Source organism: Marmota marmota, unplaced genomic scaffold (assembly GCF_001458135.2).
Source record: "Marmota marmota marmota unplaced genomic scaffold, marMar, whole genome shotgun sequence".
Lineage (NCBI taxonomy): Eukaryota > Metazoa > Chordata > Mammalia > Rodentia > Sciuridae > Marmota > Marmota marmota.
Window position 1 is genome coordinate 12,273,044 of NW_025999905.1, and position 16,363 is coordinate 12,289,406.

At 36.8% G+C, this 16,363-nt stretch overlaps 1 protein-coding gene across 3 annotated transcripts in view; it reads left to right on the forward strand.

The window, feature by feature from the left end:
* Itgb8 (integrin subunit beta 8) overlaps positions 1 to 16,363 on the forward strand; it is a 90,659-nt gene that overhangs the window by 18,920 nt on the left and 55,376 nt on the right. The gene's annotated exons all lie outside the window — the stretch shown is intronic.

The following is a 16,363-nucleotide window of genomic DNA, read 5'->3' on the forward strand; positions in this document are numbered from 1 at the left end:
TGATGGGCAGCAAGCAGTACTGGCAAGGGAGGTGACAGTGAGGCTGTCACTGAGAAGCTGATATCTGAGCCAAGTCCCTGGGCCTCAGGGGCACATATGAACAGAATGGTCTCCATCTCAATACATCACTTTAAAGGAGGAATCTGGCACTCAAACATACATACCATTTAGTAGATACTCCAATTTCCATTAAAATCTAATACATGAGTTGATAATTTGATAATTATTGTGTGGTAAGCACTGGTCAAGGTGCACTTAAAGATTAGGGAACAAAAGGACAAAAGTCCTTGTGCTCATGAGTCTTAAATTCTGGGAGAGGGGAGACAAAATAAATAACGGATACATGGTTGTAAGCAATTATCTAGTGTGTTCAAAGGTCATAAGTGCAATGGGAAAAAGTAGAGGAGGGTTGGGGGTTTATTTGTCGGAGAGTGGGGATATCAGAGGCAAATTCAGGGGTTCCCATTTTTGTTAGCAATGGCGAAGCTTGAACGAGGACCTGAAGGCACTGGGTGATAAGCCCGTGAATACTGGAGGCTAGAGAAAAGGGATGCAGAAGTGGTGAGAGGCCTTTAACAGGAGGGGTCAAAGTGAGGCAGGTTGTGATGGTTGGTGTCTGGATCCTAGGAAGAGTGAGTTAGTTGGAAAGAAAGGAGGTGGTGATTGGAGAGTGTGATAAGTGAAATTGGGATGGGAGAAGGATTGCAGACACTGGTGACAACAAATTCTAAAGCTGTGACCAGGGAAAATAGTGGCAAAATCTGGGTAGTGAACAAAGTAATTGGAGGAGACAAAAACGAGGAACTGAGGTATGTAGGGGTTGCAAAGATGATCAGAAGTAGTGGTGGAGAGGGAGAGTCGGCAAGCAGCCACAATTTTCTAGATTCAAGACATGATCAGTCTGGGGTCAGTAAATATCACTAAACACCTGCAACAATTCAGGGTAGCTGATGACATAACTTTACTTACAAGTATCAAAGCCAAGGTGGGGCAGTTGGGGAAAAAGGAGAAAGGATGCTCTCCAGTTGGCCTGGAGAAGACACTGATCCACCCCAGCCCCAGGCCATGAGGATTAAGGGAGAGGGATCAATCTTCTCTTCATGTCAGCAGTGGAAGTTGAGTCCTGGGTCCAGCAGCAGCATTCTGTTAAAACAAAAAGGGAAAGGGAACATTCAGAGAAGAGACTGAGAGACAGGCTGTTCTTTTGGAAACGCACCATGAGTTTCAGGGGCAAGAGAGTGGGATTTTGGAGTTGTAAAGGAGATGTGCAAAGAGGGTTTTGCAGAAGCTTAGAAGGATTAGGACATGGAGGGGGAGGTGAAGGCAAGCCTGGGAGTTTGGGGAGTCTTGTAGAGACTGATTACACAACATTAGTGAGATTAAGAACTCAAGGTAGATAGTGGTGGGATGTCATTAGTGGTGAGGGAGAGGGGAGGCTCTGGGGCTCTCTGTCAATTCCTGTGCAAGAAAGGAAAGAAGTCTTAGGAAACCTTATTGGCTTCCAGCATGAAAGGCTCACTCTGACTCTTCCTAATGAGGATATGGGCTTTCTACAGAAGCCTTTAGCTACTCTTGACTTCAGGTAATGAAGCTGATCCCCTGCAAAGGGGCACAGGACCTGTAATACCTGAAGGTGATACAGACCAACAAAGCTTCTACAGTGAAGTGGTACAGGGAAGATTTTCCAAATCACCTATTATTATCTCCTCTTTTGAGGATTTTGATTCTTGTTAAATATATTTGATTCTTGTTAAATATATTATATATTATGTAAATTACAGATGCATGCTCAATATACAAATAAGTAACACATACAAACAACTTTGCAGAATTGTCAAAATGCAAATCATGTAAGGATTTGATAGTGAAGAGATCAACTATACCAGAAGAGAGGAAGGAGGATTTGGTGGCAGAAATATTGTGTAAGTGGCATAAGTATCTACTAGCAGGACTGTAACAGGGAAGTGCACAGGCTGCCGCTGCTAGCAGGGAGGAACATTGACTAGGGCATCAAGAGAACCATGGAAGAAGAGACTGTAGAATTCAAAATAGTAGATTTTTTAAAAGAACTTTTTGCTGTGGTCTAAATGTTTGTGTTCCTCCAAAATTCATATATTAAAATCTAATTCTCCATATGGCAGTATTAAAAGGAGGGGACTTTGGAGCTGCCTAGGACATGATGGCAGAGTCCATATTAATGGGATTACTGTCCTTATAAAGGAGGCCTGAAGCAGTTTGTTTGTACCTTTTGTCTTTGTGCCATGTGAGGAAACAGCAAGAAGCCATCATATATTAGGAAGGGGCCCTCATAAGACACCAAATCTGTTGGCACCTAGATCTTGGACTTTCCAGTCTCCAGAACAGTGAGCAATAAATTCTGTTCCTAATAAATCACTCAGTCTAAGATATTTTGCCCACAGGACAATTTCATATACTTTTCTATTTCTCCAGTGGTGGAAAATCACCAAAGGGTTTTTTTGTTTTGTTTTGTTTTTCTTTTGCTTTATCAATAGTGTAATAATGTGATCACACTGAATCAGCGAGTAGAACTGGCAACCACGCATATAATGATTTTTAGTGGTAATGCTGATTGTGAGAGATTCTAAGAAGGTTGTTGCAATAAAGCAAATGACAAATGAGGGTCTATACTAGAATGCAGTCTGTGGAAATAGAAAGGGGAGACATGAATGCTAAAGGCACAGAAGTAGAGGTAGAGTCCTAGCAACTTACAGGTTTTGGGGACCCTGAGAGGGAGAAATCTGTTTGACCACAAAGATTGAAATGAGTGTAAATGGGAAAATAATGTTAGTTAACAGAAATAGGTCATTCAAATTAGGAAGAGAAACATGACTTTTATTTGAAACCTGTGGATTTTGAAGATGCATCAGGAATCTAAGGGGGATGTCCAACAGATTGCTGAAAATTCTGGACAGACTTGGGTGCTAGTTTGGAACTAAAGATACTAATTTGGTAGTCATGTGTGAGGAGCTGAGTCTTAAAGTTTTGTTAGCTCATGAAACCTTGAGGTGTGAAGGTGAGGAAGAGGATGTAAAAATAGCCAAAGAGATGAATAGGGGAATAGTGTGAGAATGGCTGAAGTAATAGAGTGTCCACTCACTGTTAAAAGGCAGAGGACATTTAAACATTGCTAAAACCTAGTTGCTAAATATAATTAGGAAATTATTGTTTGCCTTTGAATGAGCAATTCATTCAAAGGCAAAGAGGAAATGATCTTGGCAAGGCAGAGAAATCTCCTTTTTCAAACAGAGAACAAAGATAATTTTGAGTTGAAAGAATTGAGATCACTTAGGTATTCTCTGTAATATAAAGTAAATCTAAGGTCATATCTAGGTGGGAAGATGTGCTAAAATTTCTTGAATGATTCAGAAGAAAGAATTAGAATAGTGAATGTGAAAAAAAAAACATAATGAATAAAAGTAGGGTTTAGGAGCCTAATGAGGTGAGAAAGAAATTTTAAAAGAGTCTCTTCAGTCCTTATCTGGCTAATGGCTATGCTCCCCAAGGCACCTCAAGGCAACTTCAAACAGATTTGAGCTGTTGCTTAGGATGCGTTATCCCATTTGTGTCTGACCTACTTCTGTGTACTTTCAACTTTATGTTTTAGAGTTCTTGGCGCAGTAGCATGCTTTCTGTTTCATTCTCTGATTCTTCTTGAATTTGTCACTATTTAACTTCTCTTTGGTTACTTGAGCCTAAATTCTCCTGTGCGGTTTTATGAGCCAGTGGTCCTCTTAATGGCCTGTGAGAATTCCTGTGGAAGCCACTGGCCTCGGGGATTCTTAGTAGCTCTGTCCATGGTGGAGGCAGTGAGGTGTGGGAGTGAATTGGGTGAGGCTGAAAATCCTGGAGCAAAGTGATAAATCCATTGTAAAAGTTAGAACACATTAAATGTGTCTGGTGATGATAGCAAAATAGGGCCTATTAAATCAAAACTGTGAATTTAGAAAGAAAAAAAGTGGATAAGTGTTCAGAGGTAAGGGTTGGGGCAGCATCCCAACAGTAGCAGTCAGAGCAAGGAGAGCATTAAAACTGTTTGAAAATTTCTCTAAGTAATGATGGACTTCAGGCAAAGATGAGTTATGATGAAGGGGAAGCCATAGCTGGATTATTTTAGGATTATGGGGACTATGAAACAAGAATTTTAAAGGACAGTATGGACAATACGACATTAATATAAAATTTCCTATGTATACTAGCTCTACCATGTGTATGCATTCAAATTCCAGCAAAATTAAATAGGACACATATTAATTGGAATAGTTGAAGGTAATTTAATTGTTATAATAGATTCAGTATCTATCCTATAAGGTACAATTAGGTTAAAATCTTTTGATTATAATTCAGAATTTTCTTTTGCCTGAATACCTAAATAAAATAAAATGTAGAATAGATATAAATATTTAGAATCATTCTTGAAATTGTGGATAGAAGAAATTTTACTTTAGAGAATATGATATAAACTATATTATTGTTGTGTAGTTCAAATCACATTAGTATTATAGTGATAGTAATAGCATTAATTACTATGGTGATCTTACATTGGTATTACTACATTTCTATTAATAATTACTACATTTCTATTAATAATAGCAGTAATTACTATGATGATCTTACACTGGTATCACTACATGTTCTGTTAATTTCTCATGCTGCTGAGAGTTTACAAAAAATTCAAGTAGAATATAAGAAATAAATTTTTGAATTTGAAAATATTTTTATCATCTCAACTGAGCTTAATCCATATGAAAAAAATTTAAATAATTACCTCTTAATCGTCAGAGAAGAAAATTTGAAAATCAATCAAATACTGTATAGGGATGAATAACTTTAATTAACCATTAAGCAATCTTTAAGCCAAAAGACTTATAAAATGTGTCATTGGTTTACTTTTTAAAAGCTATGTAATGTAATTTAATGTTTTTCTCTGTAGCCTCAGCAAAAGCATGTTTCTTCACTATGCACAGATTGTACAAATAGGATTCCATCTAAGTTTATTTATGATGTTATTTTAAATAGCTTGTACTAATATAATTTAACCAATAAACTTCATCAGTTTAAATATTGATATATAGGGTTTGACAGACACATAGGCCTGTGAAACTCTTGCTGCAGTCAATATGCAGAACCCCCCAAAATTTTGCTCATATCACTTTGCTGACAGTGTTGAACACGAAACAGTTAATCATCATTTTGCATTGTGGGCAACTATTAAATCTGAAGTATAAGGATTTTGGTGACCTTTAAAATAAATCTTTTCTATTTGTACAAGTATCCTTAAAATAATCCATAAACTAACAGAATTGTACGTGCTGTAAAGTCAGAGTTCCCCACCAATCATTTTAACTCATACTCTACTTTTTCAGTGTTTTCATGGCACAGTATATGAATGAAGCACAAAATGATGGGGGGATCAGTTTCCCCACTTCATCAGCTGGCAGGCACAGTCTCAGCAGAGTTAATTGTCAAGCCAAGGTCAGGAGACTACAGGGTTAGGACCAGAACAAGTTGCCTTCTTCCCTGTTCCAGATTTGGCTTCCAGGTCAGAACTGGAAATTCACAAATGGAAACAGCTAACTGTGAACACCATTTCATGTGCTTCTGCCTAATTTGCATGCAGCTCAGAGACATCCCCTGGCAGGAGATGGGGAAACACAGTTGTAAAAGGAGCTGCTCTCCCATGCTGAACAAGCACCAGCCAATCTGATTCATGCGCTCAGGGAGACCTTCAGGCTGGGACTTTTATGCTAAAAACTCAGAGTTTCCCTGTGCATAGTAAAAAAATGAATTTTTGAAAAGGGCATTGAAGTATTTGGGGAGGTCTTTGGCACTGTGGGGGTAACATAATCCTGCTGAGGAGAACCTAACATCCCTGTTTTTAGAGTGGGAAAATGAGATTGCCTTGGTATGGATGATTGGAAAAATAACAACATTCTATTTGTATTAAAGAATTATTTTGAAGTACACAGGAATTATTATTGAGTCATCACTTAAGGACTAATAATAGTAATACCAAAGGGTTTCCAGTCTTAATTTGGAATAGCTGTCTTTATGTTATTCCCTTTTTGGACAGTGTTCAGAAGGAAAGGCTCTATAGTTAAACTCAGTCCCTGTACTTGTTAGCTGTGTGACTTTGGGATGCAGTTTAGCCTCTCTGAAGTTTAGTTTCCCTTCTGCAAAATGGGCATTAGTGCTTTCCTCATTGGATTTTTATAAATTTACAAAATGCTTGATATATGACCCATTTTTTAATATTCTCTGATTTTCTCCTATTGTATATTTGGATTTCATTTTTCAAGGTGGCAGTGTCCAATTTTTTTAACTTGTTTGAATTTTGCAATGTAACACAAAGAAAACCAAATTATAAGTGAACTAAAATTCCCTTTGAGTTTTATATGTTTATTTTACTTGAAACAAAATTCCTTACAGTTTAGGGTGGTACGTTTCTGCTCTAATCAAATGCACACCTGCAATGGGACGTCAGATTTTAAAGATACTACCTAGTAAATGCATTCCTACTATCCAAGAGCTGTTATTTTTAATCTTTTTTAACCAAGGCATTTAAATTCGACATGAAAAACTGTTGTTGTTGTTGTTGTTTTGTTTGTTTTGTTTTTAAAGTGGAAGAAAGGAAATTCATACCTGCCAAGAGTTGGAGAGGAAAGGAAAATAGGAAGAGCCCCTGGAACTCTTTCAATTTAGTATGTTAAACTGAAAACATTATTTAGAGGAACAGAGTGGGAAACGGTGAATACTTTGGCTTTTATAGAAAGGGAGTGTGCCTCATAAACAGGACAGTTGGAATGTATGGAAAAGTTCCAGTTAAAACAAGAAACAAAGCACATGACTAATATTGCTTTTCCAAGTTAGACAAATACAGCTTTAACCAGAATTTACCTCAGGGGCCTCTGGAACCCTCCTTGAGTCTTGAGATGCTGAGGCTTTTTGAAGTTCCAGGTCTGAATTAGGAAGGACATGTGGAGAGCCCGACCCCCATCTTTCCACTTGAGTTTCTCTCACTTTACTTTCTCACAGATTCCCACCAGGTGTCAGAGGACAAACTGCTGTGCTTAGATAAACAGCCAACTGCAAAACTAAATGGGATGCTCTTCAGGAGCTACTCTTCTATGCTGAGTGACCATTTGGCCCACCAAAGAAATGTCATGGTCTAGGAAAAAATAAGAACTGCCAAGTCATTTTCAAATGCAAATGACAAACATTCTTTATGTTCCTTCATCTGCTTCGCACATCAAATAATATATGTCAAGATGTACATAGGATGTGATCTAAACATAATCAACTTTCAACCAGATTTCTGCATTTTACTTATCTTCAAAACCAGCTCCAGGCCAACATGTTTGTAGTGACAGTCCTTCATGGCTAACACTTGGGGTTCTTTTTCTCTTTTCATGTTCCTTCTAATCTTTGAATAAAGTGTCTTGGTTATTTTTGTTTTTCATTCCACAACACTAAAACTACCATGAATTTAGGGTGACCTTAATCTTCCACTTGCCTCAGAAGCAACAATTTACATTTGTTGTTCCGGTAGAACTTTTTTTCCTTTCAAGGAAAAAAAAAAAAAGATATTCAGGGTAGAGCATAAAATGATAAAATGTACAGTCACCCACTATGTGCAACAATTGGAGCATTTTCAGAGCAAAATTGATTACAATGTGTATAAGTGGATTACAACACAAAATTCTATTATGGTCCCATCTGACCAAGCTTCTTATGATAATGGATTTCAATACCAATGAGTGTCATTAGTGGCTATACAGTGGTTCTTCTTGTAAATTCCATCATGAATTAGAGTTATGATTGATGCTGTCCCAGCCCTTTTAAGCTCTGACTCACATTGGGATTGCCCCAAAGAAGGCAGGGCAGACTAGTGGAATGTGTAGCATTGCTCCATCCTTCCCTAATCTGCCCAGGATCAAAAGGGACTTTTTTTTTTTCTTTTTTGCTCTCCAACGATTTTATGCCAGCATAAACATTATTATAATCACATGAATTATTTGCTGTGTAGCAGGAAAGGTTGAAATTTGTCTCTGAAACATACAGGTTGCATATAATCAAAGCCTGAAAAACTCAAATTTAGAGAAGCAAAGATATTAGTGGTATTTCCTAGTACTGGCATTATAAGGAAGTTCTGCTCAGTAACAAATTATTTAAATCTAGAGGGAAAAGGGACATTTGCTGAATCAAAATATGGTTTAGATCTAAGCAACAACAAAATGTAAAGGAATGTAGTGGTTATTTCAATTTGATATCATTTTATTAAATATCCAAAGTTCTTTGGAAAGAAATTTGATTTTCTTAAAATAAATCAGCAGAACAAACAATAACAGAATACCAAATATAAAAAAACAAACAAACAAAAAGTGTCACTATAGGTAAGTTTGTTTTCAAGTTTTGGAAGAATCAAGATAAATTCATCCAGATGTATATCATTAAGTAAACATAGTAACGTTGCCTTTTGAAATAAATTGCTTTTGGAAATGAAGGTTATTTAAAAACATGAGTAGTCAAAAGTTAGAAAAATCTCAGTAATTAAATTGCTAAATTAACCTCAACATAGAATTTCATTTATTCATTACATTTTTTTCTGAGTGTGATCCAGGTGTGAGACTCATGTACTGGAAATATAAAGAAAATGAGTTTAAGCCTTTGTGAGGCCAGAAACTGATAGCCTAGTAATCTCAGTTTTCCAAGGGAAAACAGACTAACGAAACATGAAAAATTACATCTCTTCAATATGAGTGGTCTGCTTCACATAGAGTAAAGTTAGGCTTAACAAGTTTTTAAAAAACTATTAAGCTGAATTCTGTTTGTTACTCTCTTCTTATCTTTCAAAACTCAGATGAAAATTCATTGATTAGACATTGTTTTAATCTGTTAGATTTAAGAGAGTTCTTAGAATAGACTTACCTTTGATTAGGTAGAGGGAAGTGAAGGGAGGGAAGGAGAGGGGATGTGGAGATAGGAAAGATAATAGAATGAAACGGACATTATTACTCTATGTATATATGTGACTGTGTGACCAATATGATCCTGCAACATGTACACTCAGAAAAATGAGAAATTATTTCCCATCTATGTATGATATATAAAAGTGCATAAATGCATTCTACTGTCATGTATAACTAATTAAAACAAATAAAAACATAAAAAAGGACAATATCAAGAAAGTGAGAGGGTTCATGGGAGCAGGAAAAATGGTGGAATGAGATGGACATCATTACTGTAGGTACATGTATAACTACACATACGGTGTGATGCTACATCATGTACAACCAGAGAAATGAAAAGTTGTGCTGCAATTATATATGATGAATCAAAATGCATTCTGTCATATATAGCTAATTAAAATAAATTAATCAATTTAATGATTTTTTTTAAAAAAGAGAGAGCTCTTAAAAGCAGTACATTAAATAGGATTGGGGTAAAATTTCTTCTTCCCATCAGAGAGTTCTGAGTGGCAGACTTAGTGTACCGAGAGAGGCCGGAACCCCCTCGTTTCTGCATCTTTAGCAGTGGCTTCCCTAAGACAACTTCTCTCTAAATATGGTGCTGCAGGTCAAAACACCACATCTATGTTCCAGGCAGAAAGAAAGAAGACAGGCAAAGGGCAACACTCTTTTCTGAGGAGCTTTCACAGAAGCCCCATTAAGCAGCTTCCGGCTTCATCCCAATCAGTAGAGCTAGTCATACAATGAGCATTGTTGCAAGAGAAGCTGGGGATTGTGGCATTTCAGTTCTTCTTAGTGCCATCTTCAATAAATCTAGGACACTGTCAGTGAAGAAATAGCACAGGCGGGCAAATAGCATTTTCTACCTCAATACTTTGGTTGTTTATCACTTTATGGGGTAGAGCATTGTAGTAGATGTTGTTGGAGCCCACTGGGACTTATTTTATAGGGCAGGCACACCCATCTCCAGCTGCTCTAAGTTATGGCTGTTGATGGCTAACAGCTGCCGCCTTCTCAGAAGAATTGCCCTCCACCAAAAGAAGCCACATTGCTTAGAAGTGTCTGGGAGGTCAACCCTACTCTACCCTTCACCAGGCTGCCTAGTAACACTCAGCTCAGGGTTTAAAGCCAGGCTCCTTTGCCTCAAGGCAGGAAAACACTGTGGCATCTTTTGTCCTTAGAGCCCTGGGTAGGATCAGTCTGGTAGCAGACTTCAGTTGTACTTTGCTTAGTGCCTTGTCCTCTCCTGACCACTTACTTCACTTCCTTTCTCAGTAAATTACTTTCCAAGGATCTCTATCTAGGTTTTCCTCTGATAATTATTTTTTCTTACAGTTTTATCATTCCTTCACATTTCTCTTAAACTGCAGCATCATTATGCCATCTCCTTTCCCTTAAATGAACCTTCAAACGGCCAAACCTAATCACCAGAACCCCAAATTGTGCTTTCACTCAACATACATACTGTTATATGTTTTTTTTTCAAATCAAAGAAGAGTGGAAATTATTTCAAAAAAATAATTTTCCCCAGTAAGATACTCATTTTCATTATTATGGGCTGAATGGCCACTTTCTACAAATTTGAAACTAATCAAACAGTAGTAATTTGTTGGATGATACTATAGAGGGTAGTGGTTTCTAAACCCATAACTTAGGACCATAACTACAAATATCAAGATGAATTTTCCAACCACTTCTCTATGGGCACAGTTGAAATACACATTTATTGCATAGAAATCATTTTAGTAGCTAAAGTTTCACCACAGACATTATGCAATTTTTAAACTCTTCTTCTTTGCCAGTAAAATTTCGTCTCATATATTCTAAATACTAAATAAAATGGCAAATGAAAATCTATGAAATAACATGGTTTGTGTTATGTATTTATAAAATACAAGAAAACCCAGAGAAAAAAGGAAAACTAGAAGAAGTTGTGTAGATTTCTTGTTCCCTTGTTTGGAGATACCATGCCATGTGCTCATTTGCTGGCCTTCTGTCTTCTTTAGCTCCTCAGAGCTTTCCTGCTCACACCTGGCTTTTCCAACAAGCTTCCCATGCCTCTCCCTTTTTTCCTAACCCCTTTACTGAGTCCCCATTAAAATTTAACTTGTGTTTTGTTTCCAGTGTCTGATTTTCAAAGAAGTGGATTAACTACCTACTCCCTCCTTTTTTTTTTTTGTAAGAAACTTTAGGAAACTTCAATCCAAAACTTGGAGTTTTTTGGTAATGGAAAATAATTAGAATTTGAATGTATTTCTTTGTCTTAATTTTTATATCAAATAATAGCAGGCATTAAATTTCTGCATAAAAGAGAACTTCAATGATCAGGTACTGTATTTTTGAAGGTACTGGTAACATTTAGAGGACCATGATTTTATTTATATATAATATATACACACATATGTATAACATAGTCAATATATAAACATATTCTGTAACATCATAATTATATAGATATGTATATAACATATAAAACAAAAAATTCAGAGTTATAGTTTGAACCTTATGCTTGAATGTGGCCAGTTTGTCTAGTTTCAACTGTTATCAAAGTAGAATATGTATTCCTTGTAAATATTTGCTTTTTTTAATGAAGTAGCTTTATGCAATTATCAAGATTAATTTAATTTGTTTAGTAAAATCAACTAAGAAAGGGATACTGCCTGGAAAAAAAAAACATTTCTCATAAATGATTCTGTCTAGGCATGATAGGAGACTCTAATTGGTTATAAATATCATGGACTACAATCTTTATCAGTCTTTATATGTTCCTTCTTCCAGATAACTGTAGATATTCTTTAAGTTATACTGAAAGTTTGTTATAAAGATTAACAACAACACAAAACAAGGAATGTTTCTTTGTAATTTTCGCTTATCTCATCATTGATTGATGGAAAGATCCCAATGCAAACATTGAAGTTTCCATTGTCTTTTTTTGTTTTGTTTTGTTTTGGAGATTTTTGTTTTTGTGTATTTGTTTCTCTTTCTCACTTCTGTAGATTAAATATTTGCAAAGTAATATGAAAAAAAATTGCATCATCCAAAACAAAAAATAACTAAGCATGGATCATAAATATGTAGTTGCTGATATTTGGGTACTCTATCCTTTTGATGATGGGTATTTATAATATTTTTGACTGGCAGTTAGACAGGTCATTTCACATGTGTCATACACATTTAATTCTGGGAAATAATTTAAAAATTGCTTGGTTTCAATCAATGTTTACCTTGCAAAATAGAAATAAAATTAAGACATTCTAAGAGCATTTCAGGGTCATGACAAAAAGTGTATTTGTAATAAATCATCCTGATTTGTCTATATTTAACTTTCTTGATTTTAAGAGTCATTTTAAACAATTAAACTAAACACAATAACTTTTTATTTAATAGCAATTTTTATATACTAGCTATGTATTTCAAACTTGGTCTTTTTGATCCAAGGGATTTTCACATTAAGGACAACAAATTATATTGACTACAAATGTAAAGACATATAACATCTTCCTTTTTTCTGAACGTAGAACCTAATACATGCACACATAGACACACAAATAGGTAATACATACATAGGTGTATGTATATGTACATGTGATTTATTACAATGAGATTATAACAGCTTCTTTACTGAATGCCCACTGTGCCCTGAGCACTATGCTTCTCATGTTTTGTCTCACTTCATCTTCATATCAGCAGCTTGGTGTGGATGTAGTTAGCCCTGTGTTGCAGTGTAGGAAATGATGGCTTAGAGACTTGAAGTAGCTAACCTAAGGGCACATGGCTGATAAGCAGCAGTGCTATGGAGGTTTGGAGGTTCCTTCCCAGTTAGTCCTTTAGCCATGCTGCCTCATCAGTCTGTTACCTGCAGTAGTAACATAATGAGAAAAAACAAGCCTCCTGTCCATGCTCCCACACTCGTAGACCAAGCAATAGAATTATTTAGAATGTATGCACTTGTTGTCAATAGACTGTCAAATCCTTTACCATTGTGCCAAGGCAGCACATTTTTTAATAACATGGAGTTCCCGAGGCACCAAGGGCTGAAACAAATGAACACAAAAAGAAGAATTCGATGATATGTAGTTTTAAACAATGTCATTCTGCTTCCAGGCCCTATGAGTTTTCATAAGGATCAATAAAAAGTTCCTTCATAAAAATACAATGCTAGAATATGGAGAATAGGGTGCTTAGTGTGCCATTCCCGGACTAATGGCTGAGCACGTAGCAACCCCAATCACAGAGTGGGAAGCAGAACCAGTCAGGCACATGCTCTGATGAGGTGTCAGGGAAGTGCCCAGGGCTGCTAGAAACCACCACAGGAAAGCAGCCTTCCTGCTGTGTTCTTGCGTCAGAGATGAGAGGGCAAATGAGCTGGGCAAACCCAAAGGCTGATGACAAATTGCCAGTGTCTGTAAACGGCAATTGTGCCTTGAAGTTGATGTGTGTGCTTAGATTCTATTCTCACAGAAAGGTGTGTGAGTGTTCGCATGTGTGTGAGTGGGAGAGAGAAAGAGAGGGAGGGAGGGAGAGAGAGATTCCTAGTATATGCTAACTGGTAGCATTTATAATACTTTGCCCATTCAGTGACAAGAATTGCTATAATTGATGTGATATTTGCAGGTTAGGTATTTTACTCACTTGAACATTTTAAAATTAAAAAGAAAACCTTTAAAATTCTGCCTGTCAAAGTGTATTTAGCTTGTCTTCTGTGAAGTATAACCATGACACTCTCCAGAAATAATGTTTGACACAGTTCCCATGGAGTTCAATTTATGGCTTGCCTCCAGTTCTGCAGAACCATACGATCTGCCTCCTCCAGATCCATTTATGGGATTTTTTTCCCCCTGTAGTTACGTAGAGTCTGAGAAATGTCAGCCCCGGAACCTGGGAAGTATTGACAGGACCAAAGTGTCTATCCCTCTCAGTCAACATCCTTAGTTGTCTGAAGTTTAAAACAGAAGTTGGCACTGGAACTTTTTAAAGAAAAGAGATTTTTTTTCCTTGTAAATTTGTTATGTATCATGTGTGCTACAGGAGTAGGAGCCCAGCCTGAGTTTGAATTTGGATTAACTTGGGACAAAATCCTACAACCATTAGAATTGAGACTAGAGTCTTAGGGTTAGCAGCTTCCCTTCCATGAGACTGCAGTTTTCACTACTGACAAGAAAGCTCTACCTGTTGAGTAAGAAGCTTGGTCAAGAGTGAACTGAAATGACTCTTACTCCATGATCTACTTACTTCAAGGCCAACAGCTTGTAAAAATCAAGTTATATCTAAGTCTCATCCTTTCATGTTGCTGTAGCATAATACTAAACACTGGGTAATTTATAAACCACAGAAATTTATTTTTACTTTACTGTGTGTGTGTGTGTGTGTGTGTGTGTGTGTGGTATTGTGGACTGAACCCAGGGCCTCGTGCATGGTAGGCAAGTGCTTTACCACTGAGCTACATTGCCAAACTTCACAGGAATTAATTTCTTACAGTTCTAGAGGCTGGGAAGACCAAGATAAAGACTCTCATTCAGAGTCTGATGAAGGCTTTCTACCTCACATGGCACATGTCAGAAAGAGGGAGAGAGAATGTCTAGTATCTCTTCTTAGAAGGTCACTGTCATGACCTCACCTAACTAAACCTAATTATCTTCCANAGGGAAAAAAAAAAAAAAAAAAAAAAGCAGTGGGTGGAAAAGGCTGAACAGGTGTGAGGCCTCTTGTCTCAGGGGCCCAGTCCTATTTACCAAGGAGGAGGCTCAGGTCTAATCACTTCCTACAGGTCCCACCTCTTCATACTACTGAACTGGAGACTGAGTCTTAACTTACAAATTTTGGGTACACACTGAGATCATAAGACTCTGTCAGTGTGCTTGATATCAATTTTCTTTCAGGGAACAAAACTGGAAAGGTTTCTCACTCTTCTGAATATGTTTAGGGGTAAACAGATTTCACATTTTGCAGTTAAATCAGATGGAAGATTTTTAGTCTAAGGAGCCTTCACACTTTAGTGAATTAACTAAAACATTAGTAAATTTTAGTTCTTGGAATTCTAGGCCACATCTGGAAAGACCAGTGAAGGACTTTCAGATAATGTGTTTAAAATGATGTTATAAAGCCAAGTACAAATAGTATAAGGAGACTCGGAGAGTAAATAACAAATTAGCAGGGGTTCTAGAGAAAGATGCTTCACTTAACCTAAACCAGGCCTGGGACATACAGGGTAGGGTACTGCTGCCCAGTTATCACCTCTGCTGACACTGCCAACACCCATGCTGAGCCACATCCAAGGCAAAACTGTTTTACCCTGGATTCCAGAATATTGGGGAAGTTGAGAAAGAGAAAGTAAATAGAAACCAATTGGAATTGTCCCTATCCCTTTTAAAACTACATGTCAATGTGTGGTTATGTACACAGAACCACACATCTGGGTGCATGTGAGTTTTCTTTAATTCCTATTAGAGTTGTTAAAGAGAAACACAGTTTAGAAGAAACAAAATGAGATGGCAAAGTGGTACCAGATGTCAATGCCTCCAGAAGTCATTCTTAAGGGTGTCCTACTCCCCAGCCCTACCCAGATGTGGAAAAGTGAATCGTACGTGATCCAATCTGAGAAATTGAATTGAGTTAAATAAAACAACTCATTCATTCAATTAGACCACATTACTTTTGACCACCTTACTTTTTAAAAATTTTTTGACCACTTATAAAATACTGAGTCATGCCATTGTGTCTGGCTCTGATATTTCTCACACCAAAATAATCAATACTGACACAATCGGAATTTCCATTTTAACTATGTTAAATGTCCATCAAGATTATTTCTCTGACACTTCATTCACTATGACTCAACATGCTTTTCACGTGGAGAATGATGTCTGCATATGCTAATTTTTATAAGAATAACTCTAGAATCTCTCCACCCAAACCTACTTGGTTCAGAGAATAGGAGATACAATGAGACTTGAACATACTAAATAATTTGGAGGATCCCCTCTTACTGCAGTGACTTCAAGCCAAACTACAAAATCTAAAATCAATTTCCATCATCTCCTTTCTCCCATATAAAACTAAGTAATACCTATCTGGGTATCTGATAGTTACAATTAGGTTGACTGTTCCTAAAGAAAATATACATTATTTGATGTCATGTATTTTAAACAAAAGGTCATCTTATTTTTAAGTTTTCAAAACCATTCTGGTTAGGGTTGGGGCTGTGGCTCAGTGGTAGAGTACTTGCCTAGCCTATGTGAGGCACTGTGTTTGATTCGCACCATATATAAATAAATAAAATGAAGGTCCATTGACAATTTTAAAAATATTTTAAAAAAAACATTCTGGTTAGAATTGCTTACACTTCCTAATATGAGATCAACCATAACAGCTCATTT